Here is an 11645-nt window from a genome sequence, read left to right as displayed (position 1 = left end):
AAATATTACAATAAGAATGAAAAAATAAAAAATAAATATTTATATTCATGATGTAAGTTTATATGTCATGTAGTAACAGGCACATTTATAATAACATGGAATATTTACATGTTTTGCTCATTTTAGGGACGCAGCACATTAATTTAAAAAACACATCACGTTTTCTTTTTTCTCGGTTTACTGATATCTGCTCACAGCAGACTTTATAAGAGCCAACAAACATAATAAAACATCACTTACTGTACAACGTCTGCCGTCATTGGTTATGCCGACAGGAGGGATGTTCATATATTCGCATTTAGGTGAAGAATGTCTCATAATCCTCGCGAAACAACGGTGTGGGAGGCAGTCAGGGGGTGTGGGGGATGGGGGGCAAGCGTCTTTTTCAATCAATCAATCAATCAATGTTTATTTATATAGCCCCAAATCACAAATGTCTCAAAGGACTGCACAAATCATTACGACTACAACATCCTCGGAAGAACCCACAAAAGGGCAAGGAAAACTCACACCCAGTGGGCAGGGAGAATTCACATCCAGTGGGACGCCAGTGACAATGCTGACTATGTGAAACCTTGGAGAGGACCTCAGATGTGGGCAACCCCCCCCCCCCCCCCCCTCTAGGGGACCGAAAGCAATGGATGTCGAGCGGGTCTAACATGATACTGTGAAAGTTCAATCCATAGTGGCTCCAAGACAGCAGCGAGAGTCCCGTCCACAGGAAACCATCTCAAGCGGATCAGCAGCGTAGAGATGTCCCCAACCGATACAGGCGAGCGGTCCATCCTGGGTCCCGACGAGCGGTCCATCCTGGGTCTCGACTCTGGACAGCCAGTACTTCATCCATGGTCATCGGACCGGACCCCCTCCACAAGGGAGGGGGGGACATAGGAGAAAGAAAAGAAGCGGCAGATCAACTGGTCTAAAAAGGAGGTCTATTTAAAGGCTAGAGTATACAGATGAGTTTTAACGTGAGACTTAAATGCTTCTACTGAGGTAGCATCTCGAACTGTTACCGGGAGGGCATTCCAGAGTACTGGAGCCCGAACGGAAAACGCTCTATAGCCCGGAGACTTTTGAACGCAGATTTCTTGCCGGGACATATGGTACAATACAATCGGCAAGATAGGCTGGAGCTAGACCGTGTAGTATTTTATACGTAAGTAGTAAAACCTTAAAGTCACATCTTAAGTGCACAGGAAGCCAGTGCAGGTGAGCCAGTACAGGCGTAATATGATCAAACTTTCTTGTTCTTGTCAAAAGTGTAGCAGCCGCATTTTGTACCAACTGTAATCTTTTAATGCTAGACATGGGGAGACCCGAAAATAATACGTTACAGTAATCGAGACGAGACGTAACAAACGCATGGATAATGATCTCGGCGTCTTTACTGGACAAAATGGAGCGAATTTTAGCGATATTACGGAGATGAAAGAAGGCCGTTTTAGTAACGCTTTTAATGTGTGACTCAAAGGAGAGAGTTGGGTCCGTTTTTTTGGGCATTAAGTTGCAAAAAGTTAGCGGACATCCATTGTTTAATTTCATTAAGACACGCTTCCAACTGACTACAGTCCGGCGTGTTGGTCAGCTTTAGGGGCATGTAGAGTTGGGTGTCATCAGCATAACAGTGAAAGCTAATACCGTATTTGCGTCCTCCTCACCAGTTCCAGGCGTTACAATGGCTGTCAAAGTGTCCCACCTTGTCAGATTATATCTTAAGACATCTACTGTCCAGGTGAGAGGCATGATTTATGATCTAAAATAAACTTCCAAGGAGCAGTGAAGCTAGAAAGCAGCAGACCACTCGACGTAAACGTAGGCTAGTGATAGTGATCACGTCGTCACGATAAATAGTTTGTCTGCGTTAGTGCTTATAACAATATCACTAGTATTTGGTTAATACTCAAGTCACAAAATGTATATGGAGTATTGTTTGGCGCTTTTTGAATCATTATTTATGGGATTTTATGACTGTAAGCAGACTTTTATTTACATTTATTCCAAATTTAGAATGCATTTTTTTAAAAGACATACGTCATGTCTTTAGGGGGAACTGCATTTTTGGGTGGAATTCTGCTTATTATTCACAATCATTATGAGACAAGAACACATGTTTTTGTTTTTTTTAGGATTCCAACAATGATTAAAAAAACGGATCTGAACAGAGGATGTCGTGGCTTGAGTAGCCCTTTAAGACACTTGTGATTAATGGCTATATAAATAAATCTTGATTGATTGACCATTGTAGCCTTCAAACTACACTAAAATAACTTCAAATCCCTCCATCTCTGTTTTATATTCACACTGCAAGTAAATATATGTATATAAAATGTAGAAACAAACATTCTTACAAATATGTAATATGTACAATATTTACCATATTTTGGTAATTTTAAGCAATGCGGGAACTTATTTCTTCAGCACATTTATTTATGTTTCCATAGCAGAGCACTTCCGACTTCCGGCAACAAATGTGTTTTCCTACTTCTGGAAATATATGTGTATGTGTTCATGGCACACTTGGTAATAAACAAAGACAACGATTTTTGGACAAATAAGGATTTATGACCCTATCTTTTTGAAGCTGAATACAGGGAGGGTGAACTACTGCTTATAGAAGCAAGCACAAAGAGAGAGGGAAACTTTGTAGCAGACGGAAGCCGAGACGGTTAGGTCGGCGTGACTTTGACGCTGTAAATGTAGAAATTGAAGTCAAGCTATGCCGACAGAAATGGCATGCTTATCCAAAATCAAACATAAAAAACCCCGGCTAGCTGGACCAAACAAACAACTCTCCTCGGAGTGAATCACTATAGTATTGATCATGATACATGCAACACATCATGCTTGCCGTAGCTAGTGTACAGCTAACGTAGTAGCATGCTGTCGCAAGGCGATGTGTTTCTATTCTAGAGAAAGGGTTTGTCAGTGTTCGCTCTTACAATAACAATGCTGGTACTGCTTGGTAATTATACAGGTTATGGAACGTAAATAAAGTGTTGTTGCCGGTTTTTGGATACATTTTTTAAAGTGATTTCGTAGCAGAATGGATTGCTTCCATTTGCTGCATTGCTAGCCACTGAGAACTAGCCAATTATTACAAGTTAGAATGCAAAAAAAAGAAACTTTTGTCGTCATGTGTTTCATAAAGGAGGTTGGACGATAAGCAAAATAAAAAATAAAAAGTGCAGTTCCTCTTTAAGGTGTCGGGAGTGATGTTTTCCAACATACTCTTGCACAGCCGCTGCGCCAGGCAAGCAGCTGTCAGTAAAAACATTCCTTGCGAACACAGTTGAGCCTTCTCTTCTTTCAGTCATACAGTCACCTTACATAATAATATACAAAAGCATAAAAATAGAACATCCGGCAGGCAGCCAACATTGATAAACGTTCCAAGTAAAATAAGTATGATATCCCTTACCCTCACAATGACCAAGGACTTCATGTATAAAGCTAGTTTACTCCCTTTTTCATAGCAAAAGTGAAATGTATCAAAACTGACGTTGACATAGAAAGGTGGGCCACCCACATTCGGACTTCGCCACATTTGATTTTAACGATGTGAAAAAGATCCATACAGGGACACAATTAATTATTTTGCCAATCTATTTATTCCTTCATATTGATAATATACGAATTTTGACACACCTTCTCATTTCAACACGTTTTCTTTATTTTCAAGACTTGTTACCTTGTAGGTTGTCATTGAAGGCATCAAAACTACAAACCCCGTTTCCATATGAGTTTGGAAATTGTGTTAGATGTAAAAATAAACGGAATACAATGATTTGCAAATCCTTTTCAACCCATATTCAATTGAATGCACTACAAAGACAAGATATTTGATGTTGAAACTCATAAACTTTGTTTTTTTTTCCAAATAATAATTAACTTAGAATTTCATGGCTGCAACACGTGCCAAAGTAGTTGGGAAAGGGCATGTTCACCACTGTGTTACATCACATTTTCTTTTAACAACACTCAATAAACGTTTGGGAGCCGAGGAAACAAATTGTTGAAGCTTTGAAAGTGGAATTCTTTCCCATTCTTGTTGTATGTAGAGCTTCAGTCGTTCAGCAGTCCGGGGTCTCCGCTGTCGTATTTTCCGCTTTATAATGCGCCACACATTTTCGATGGGAGACAGGTCTAGACTGCAGACGAGAAGGGAAAGTGCCCACACTCTTTTTTTACGAAGCCACGCTGTTGTAACACGTGCGGAATGTGGCTTGGCATTGTCTTGCTGAAATAAGCAGGGGTGTCCATGAAAAAGACGGCGCTTAGATGGCAGCAAATGTTGTTCCAAACCCTGTATGTACATTTCAGCATTAATGGTGCCTTCACAGATGTGTAAGTTACCCATGCCTTGGGCACTAATGCATCCCCATACCATCACAGATGCTGGCTTTTGAACTTTGCGTCGATAACAGTCCCCTTTGGTTTGGATGACAGAATGTCGAATATTTCCAAAAACAATTTGAAATGTGGACTTGTCAGACCACAGAACACTTTTCCACTCTGCATCAGTCCATCTTAGATGATCTCGGGCCCAGAGAAGCCGGCGGCGTTTCTGGATGTTGTTGAAAAATGGCTTTTGCTTTGCATAGTAGAGCTTTAACTTGCACTTACAGATGTAGCGACGAACTGTATCTAGTGACAGTGGTTTTCTGAAGTGTTACTGAGCCCATGTGGTGATATCCTTTAGAGATTGATGTCGGTTTTTGATACAGTGCCGTCTGAGGGATCAAAGGTCACAGTCATTCAATGTTGGTTTCCGGCCATGCCGCTTACGTGGGGTGATTTCTCCAGATTCTCTGAACCTTTTGATGATATTATGGACCGTAGATGTTGAAATCCCTACATTTCTTGCAATTGCACTCTGAGAAACGTTGTTCTTAAACTGTTTGACTATTTGCTCACGCAGTTGTGTACTAAGGGGTGTACCTCGCCCCATCCTTTCTTGTGAAAGACTGAGAATTTGTTGGGAAGCTGTTTTTATACCCAATCACGGAACCCACCTGTTCCCAACTAGCCTGCACACCTTTGGGATGTTCTAAATAAGTGTTTGATGCGCATTCCTCAACTTTATCAGTATTTATCGCCACCTATCCCAACTTCTTTGTCACGTGTTGCTGGCACCAAATTCTAAAGTTAATGATTATTTGCAAAAAAAAAACATGTTTATCAGTTTGAACATCAAATATGTTGTCTTTGTAGCATATTCAACTGAATATGGGTTGAAAATGATTTGCAAATCATTGTATTCCGTTTATATTTACATCTAAAACAATTTTCCAACTCATATAGAAACGGGGTTTGTACGTTCCCATCCTCACCTGTGGTCATGAGCTTTGGGTTATGACCGAAACGACAAGATCACGAGTACAAGCGGCTGAAATTAGCTTCCTCCGCCGGGTGGTAGGGCTCTCCCTTAGAAATAGGGTGAGAAGCTCTGTTATCTGGGAGGAGCTCAAAGTAAGGCCCCTGCTCATCCACATCGAAAAAAGCCAGACGAGGTGGTTCGGGCATCTGGTCAGGGTGCCACCTGAACGCCTCCCTAGGAAGGTGTTTCGGGCACGTCCAACTGGTAGAGGGCCACGTGGAAGACCCAGGACACGTTGGGAAGATTATTTCTCCCGGCTGGCCTGGGAGCACCTTGGGATTCCCCGGGAGGAGCTGGACAAAGTGGCTGGGGAGAGGGAAGTCTGGGCTTCCCTGCTTAGGCTGCTGCCCCGGCGACCCGATCTCGGATAAGCGGAAGAAGACGGATTGATGGATGGATAGTTTTCTCCCAGTATTGTGGGCGTTCTGGTAATCAGCATATATTTTGCATATTCATGAAGACCAACACGCTAAATGGATTTTGTTAACTATTTTGCCCATTTACTACATCAGTTTTGTAAGTGTACACATTTTAGTACATACAGATTCTTAGTAGATCAGGCCCTCAGTGTACAAAATACACCCAACTCTTGCTTCATTCAAATCATGGGCAAGACCAAAGGGCTGTCAAAGGACCTAATAGAGACTAGATTTTAGACCTGCACAAGACTGGAATGGACTACAATTGTGACAATTAACAAAAGATATAGGAAAAATAGCACTCTTGTTAAAATGTTATTCTTTCAATAAAATACAAATTCATTGATAACCTTACGTCCCTGCATGGAGTCAACTGGGGTAGGCTCTATCTCACGCCATCTTGAACAGGATGAGTGGTAAAAGGTGGACAATAGTTCATTCGTTGTATTGAGCTGCTCTGGGTCAGCGCCACGAGTGAGCTGGAGTGGTTCTCTTTAAAAATGTGTTTCGATCATCGAGTGTTTCCATTCGAAATGATCTGCACTTGGAGAGGGGATGAGATTTCATGTGAATTGGGCAAAGCATGTCGCTGTCTACAGCTTTGTTTGCTGTTCTTTGTGCATCTAAATTGTAACGGGAGACAACATCAGTTTTGTGCACTGAAATTCATCTTTGTTTATATGCTCTCCAAGGCATTTTGTTGAGTTTGGGTATGTCAGGGAACGATGTAAAGTTAAAGCCGGGGTCATTTCTTGAGTTAGCTTCCTGCGTTGCAAAGTCTACAAAAGCATTGAATGGTGGGAGGTGGATACATTGTGTGCGTTTGTACAAACCCTGTTTCCATATGAGTTGGGAAATTGTATTAAATGATTTGCAAATCATTTTCAACCCATATTCAGTTGAATATTCTACAAACACAACATATTTGATGTTCAAACTGATAAACTTTTTTTTTTTTTTTTACCAAATAATCATTAACTTTAGAATTTAATGCCAGCAACACGTGACAAAGAAGTTGGGAAAGGTGGCAATAAATACTGATAAAGTTGAGGAATGCTCATCAAACACTTATTTTGAACATCCCACAGGTGTGCAGGCTAATTGGGAACAGGTGGGTGCCATGATTGGGTATAAAAACAGCTTCCCAAAAAATGTGCACCCCTTTGTCCAGAACTGCGTCAAACAGTTTAAGAACAATGTTTCTCAAAGTGCAATTGCAAGAAATGTAGGGATTTCAACATCTACGGTCCATAATATCATCAAAAGGTTCAGAGAATCTGGAGAAATCTCTCCACGTAAGCGGCATGGCCGGAAACCAACGTTGAATGATCGTGGCCTTCGATCCCTCAGACAGCACTGTATCAAAAAATGACATCAATCTCTGAAGGATATCACCACATGGGCTCAGGAAGACTTCAGAAAACCACTGTCACTAAATAAAGTTTGTCGCTACATCTGTAAGTGCAAGTTAAAGCTCTACAATGCAAAGCAAAAGCCATTTATCAACAACATCCAGAAACGCCGCCGGCTTCTCTGGGCCAGAGATCATCTAAGATGGTCTGATGCAAAGTGGAAAAGTGTTCTGTGGTCTGACGAGTCCACATTTCAAATTGTTTTTGGAAACTATGGACATTAGTGTCCTCGGGAACAAAGAGGAAAAGAACCATCCGGATTGTTATAGGCGCAAAGTTCAAAAGGCAGCCTCTGTGATGGTGTGGGGGTGTATTAGTACCCAAGGCATGGGTAACTTACACATCTGCGAAGGCACCATTAATGCTGAAAGGTACTGTACATACAAGTTTTGGAGCAACATATGCAGTATTGCCATTCAAGCAACGTCATCATGGACGCCCAGCAAGACAATGCCACACCACGTGTTGCAACAGCCTGGCTTCATAGTAAAAGAGCCCGGGTACTACACTGGCCTGCCTCTAGTCCAGACCTGTCTCCCACTGAAAATTTTGAAGCCTAAAATACGACAACGGAGACCCCGGACTGTTGAACAACTTAAGCTGTACATCAAGCAAGAATGGGAAACAATATCCACCTGAAAATCTTAAAAAATGTGTCTTCTCAGTTCCCAAACGTTTATTGAGTATTGTTAAAAGAAAAGGTGATGTAACACAGTGGTGAACATTTCCTTTCAAAACTACTTTGGCACGTGTTGCAGCCATGAAATTCTAATATAATTATTATTTGCAAAAAAAAAAAAAAGTTTATGAGTTTGAACATCAGATATCTTGTCTTTGTAGTGCATTCAATTGAATATGGGTTGAAAAGGATTTGCAAATCATTGTATTCCGTTAATATTTACATTTACATCTAACACAATTTCCCAACTCATATGGAAACGGGGTTTGTAGTTAGCTCCTACTGTGATCCACTTTTCTTGCAAATTGAAGGGAAGTTTCTGCACAATTGGATTTAATCCTCTTGCGGTATCCAAAAACACAAGACCAGGAAGGTCTCCTTCAGCTATAGCACTCTGCATTTCCATGAGCAGGTCACTAAACTTCCTTAGTTTTGAGTAGTCTTTGGAGGTGATTTTGGGGAACATATCAATTCTTTTGAAGAGTGTATCCTCAATCACTTCAGCTGAGCCATAACGTTGCTCAAGCCTGTCCCACATCATATTGAGACCTTTGGTTAGGTTGTTAATGTGTATAGCTCTAATTTGTTCTACGTGTTCAGAGGATTCTTTGCCAAGCCACTTTAACATCAAGTCCATCTCCTCACTTGTTGTTAAATCTAAACCATTTATTGCATTTTTAAAGGAGCGTTTCCAAGCTCTGAAATTTTGAGGCTTGTCGTTAAATTGCAGTAGTCCTGTTGCTACTATTTCATGGCGAGCAAAGTATCTACTGAAGTCACTCACATTATAGTTTTTAGACTCTTGGCATGAAAGCCGGACTCATGGAAGTTGGATGCTGATACCTGATCTGACCAACTTGCACTGTAATTGTTATGGATGTGAGGAGAGGAGGAAATGATTGAGGGGTTTTGGAAGATTTTAAGATCATTAGGAGGGCCAAAGGGAATTTGTTGAGAGTCACTTTGTTTTGTTGGCTGAAGTAATTGATTGCTAGTGAGCTTTGACTTGCTCTGAGGAGCATTTTCACATTATGATGGCTGTGTAACAACATATTTTCCCCCTTTTAAAAATTCAGCTTGGCTGAGGACATATTGCTTTGTACGTTCAGATGTGACAAAAGAACAAGGATTGCTGCGTGCTTCTACCTGTGTGACTACAGCTGCTTCTAATGACTGCTTCAGCAACAGCATATGCAACATATTTTTCATGTTGAAGAAATTTAAAATATGCTTCTATTTTAGCTTTTAATTATTTTTAAGTCCATTTCTTTTGCTGCAAAACCAAGGTGGGCTTTGGCTGCTTTAGGTTTCGCTCTTGTCCTAGCTGCTAAAGAACCTGTGGAGGAGTTCGTCAAAGCCTCAGACCGGGTCTTTATGGATGACACCTTGCTGGACATGGTGGGGTATACTAGATGATGACTGCTGAATCACTGCTGTATGCTGTTTGCGTTGTAGTGTTGTAGCGTAGTAGTGGTCAGCTTCACTATAGCATGCGACGACAGCGTTACCTCTGTCTGCTTGGATGCCCCCGCTTCACTGTGCCGTTAGGAGTGCATTTCTGATGCAAGGGCTGTTTAACACCTTTCTTATGTCACGACTCTGAAGATCGATGAGCGTTGTCAGCAGGTTTATTGACATTCAAAAGGGTGAAACTAAAAAGACAAACAATACAGTCAATATATTCATATATTATGCAAAGGTATTAATATATATATGCTGCAATGCTACCTTACAAGGCATGAGAAGGTAAACAAAGGTAAATTTGTACTACGATGCCATTTTAGACGACATCGCAAATTATTGCTAATGAACATGACAAAGATTTCAATATACATCACAAATCATAAATTTAGCTCAAAATATTTTAGACGAACACAAGTTTCAAAGTTGAACTTATGATACATACCGGCGATGCAACCTTAAACAAAATACATATGCAGTATTTCTTCGAAAAAGAACCACCGTAGATTTCTCTGCTTAACTTATGCAAAATCCGGTCAATAAAGTTGGTTCAAAATACACACATCTCAAAGATGTAGTAACTGCCCTGGCCACATGATGGCGACCATTCACATGTAATAATGTTAATCAAATGACAAGCAATAAGCACAACACACTTCAACAACAAGAGTTTACAACTTTTAGTTGTAACAGAACAACTGTAGTGGTGCAACGACTAACACATGGACTTTACCAAAGTAAAGTTGTGACACTACAATGATGTGTAATGAGAATGGTGTTGTGTGGTGTGAATTTGAATAATGACAGAATGATTGTTATATTGATTATTATTGAGATAAAACAAAAATATGAACATTGAGAAGACAATAGAAAAAAAAAACAAAAGAAAGAAAGAGACAGAATATAATTTTTGTGGTTCAATAAAAACACAATCCTGTGGAATTTGTGAAAGCGACAACATGTTTCCATTTGTGATCCTTGTGTCCATATTTCAGTATAATTATAAGCTGTAACCAGGTACCCAAGCCGGGACCTGTAACAGTTTCTTGGGGGCTCGTCCGGGATCAGCGCCGCCTGCAGGCCAAAGTTGGAAGCTGATCCACTACAAAAGATGACATCTAGAGTTTAAAACAATATATTGACACACCTACTACACAGTCACTCACCTCACTACATTCACTCACACCACCAGCTGTATGGAACAAAGATTCATACACACCACACATTTCATACACACCACACACTCACTACCAACCTGTACACAATACTCACCAGCCAGAAGAGTGGGTGGTCTCGCTCTCTTATTTTGACCGAAGAGAATTCAAAATTCAAGGGGGTCAAAGTGGCGATAACACATCAGACATTACATACGGCAATGTGTGCCGACAGATTGATGAGGGAATTCAAGAGGGTTTCAGTGACTCTGAAATTGTCAGGTCTGTGCTCAGGGTTATTAAACCTGGCAGTTTCAAGGATATGTTGAGTAACAAAGATGATGTGACTGTGGAGGCACTGAAAGGGTTTTTGCAGTCCCACCTCAGAGAAAAGAATAGCACTGAACTGTTTCAAAAGTTGATGTGCGCGAAACAGAATGACAATGAAACACCCAACAGTTCCTTTACAGAGTAATTGGCCTCAAAAAGAAGATACTGTTTACATCACGCCTTCAGGATGCACATATTAAGTACAGCAAAGAGACTGTCCAAGACATTTTCTTACACACAGTGTATCAGGGGCTGGGACAAAGACACAATGCAATGACATCCCCCGGGAGTTAAAACCCCTACTCTCAGACAACAATGTGAAAGATGAGGTGATCCTTAAGCATGTGATGAGAATAACCACTGAAGAAAGGGAGAGGAAATGGAGGTTGGGCTCAACACCCCGCCAAAACCAAACTAAAGTCCACAGTGCACAACTCGAGGCAAATGCAGCACAAGTCCAAAGTGCTAAGCAGAAGAATGTTGAACAGGCAATTGGAATGGACATTATTCAACAGCTGTCAAGAAATATTGAGGCACTTACCAAATGGTTGACCCATTAAAACAAACAACACAGGTACAACCGCCAGAACAGTCGTGTCAATATCCCCAGAGGAAAACGACGACTGCTGGGAGAGAGAGGAGTAGTGAACCCCAAGATCTGGTGTGTGCAACGTGGAAGGGAAAAACGTGGAAGGGAAACAGAGCGGCTCAGAGGAAAAATGTCACCTGGATCGCTGCCCTACACATCTCCTCTCACACCAGACAGCAGCCACCTGCACTCCTGCCAACGATTAGCCATGATGAGCTGGT

Source organism: Nerophis ophidion, linkage group LG13 (genome assembly GCF_033978795.1).
Source record: "Nerophis ophidion isolate RoL-2023_Sa linkage group LG13, RoL_Noph_v1.0, whole genome shotgun sequence".
Lineage (NCBI taxonomy): Eukaryota > Metazoa > Chordata > Actinopteri > Syngnathiformes > Syngnathidae > Nerophis > Nerophis ophidion.
This window is presented reverse-complemented; position numbering follows the sequence as displayed.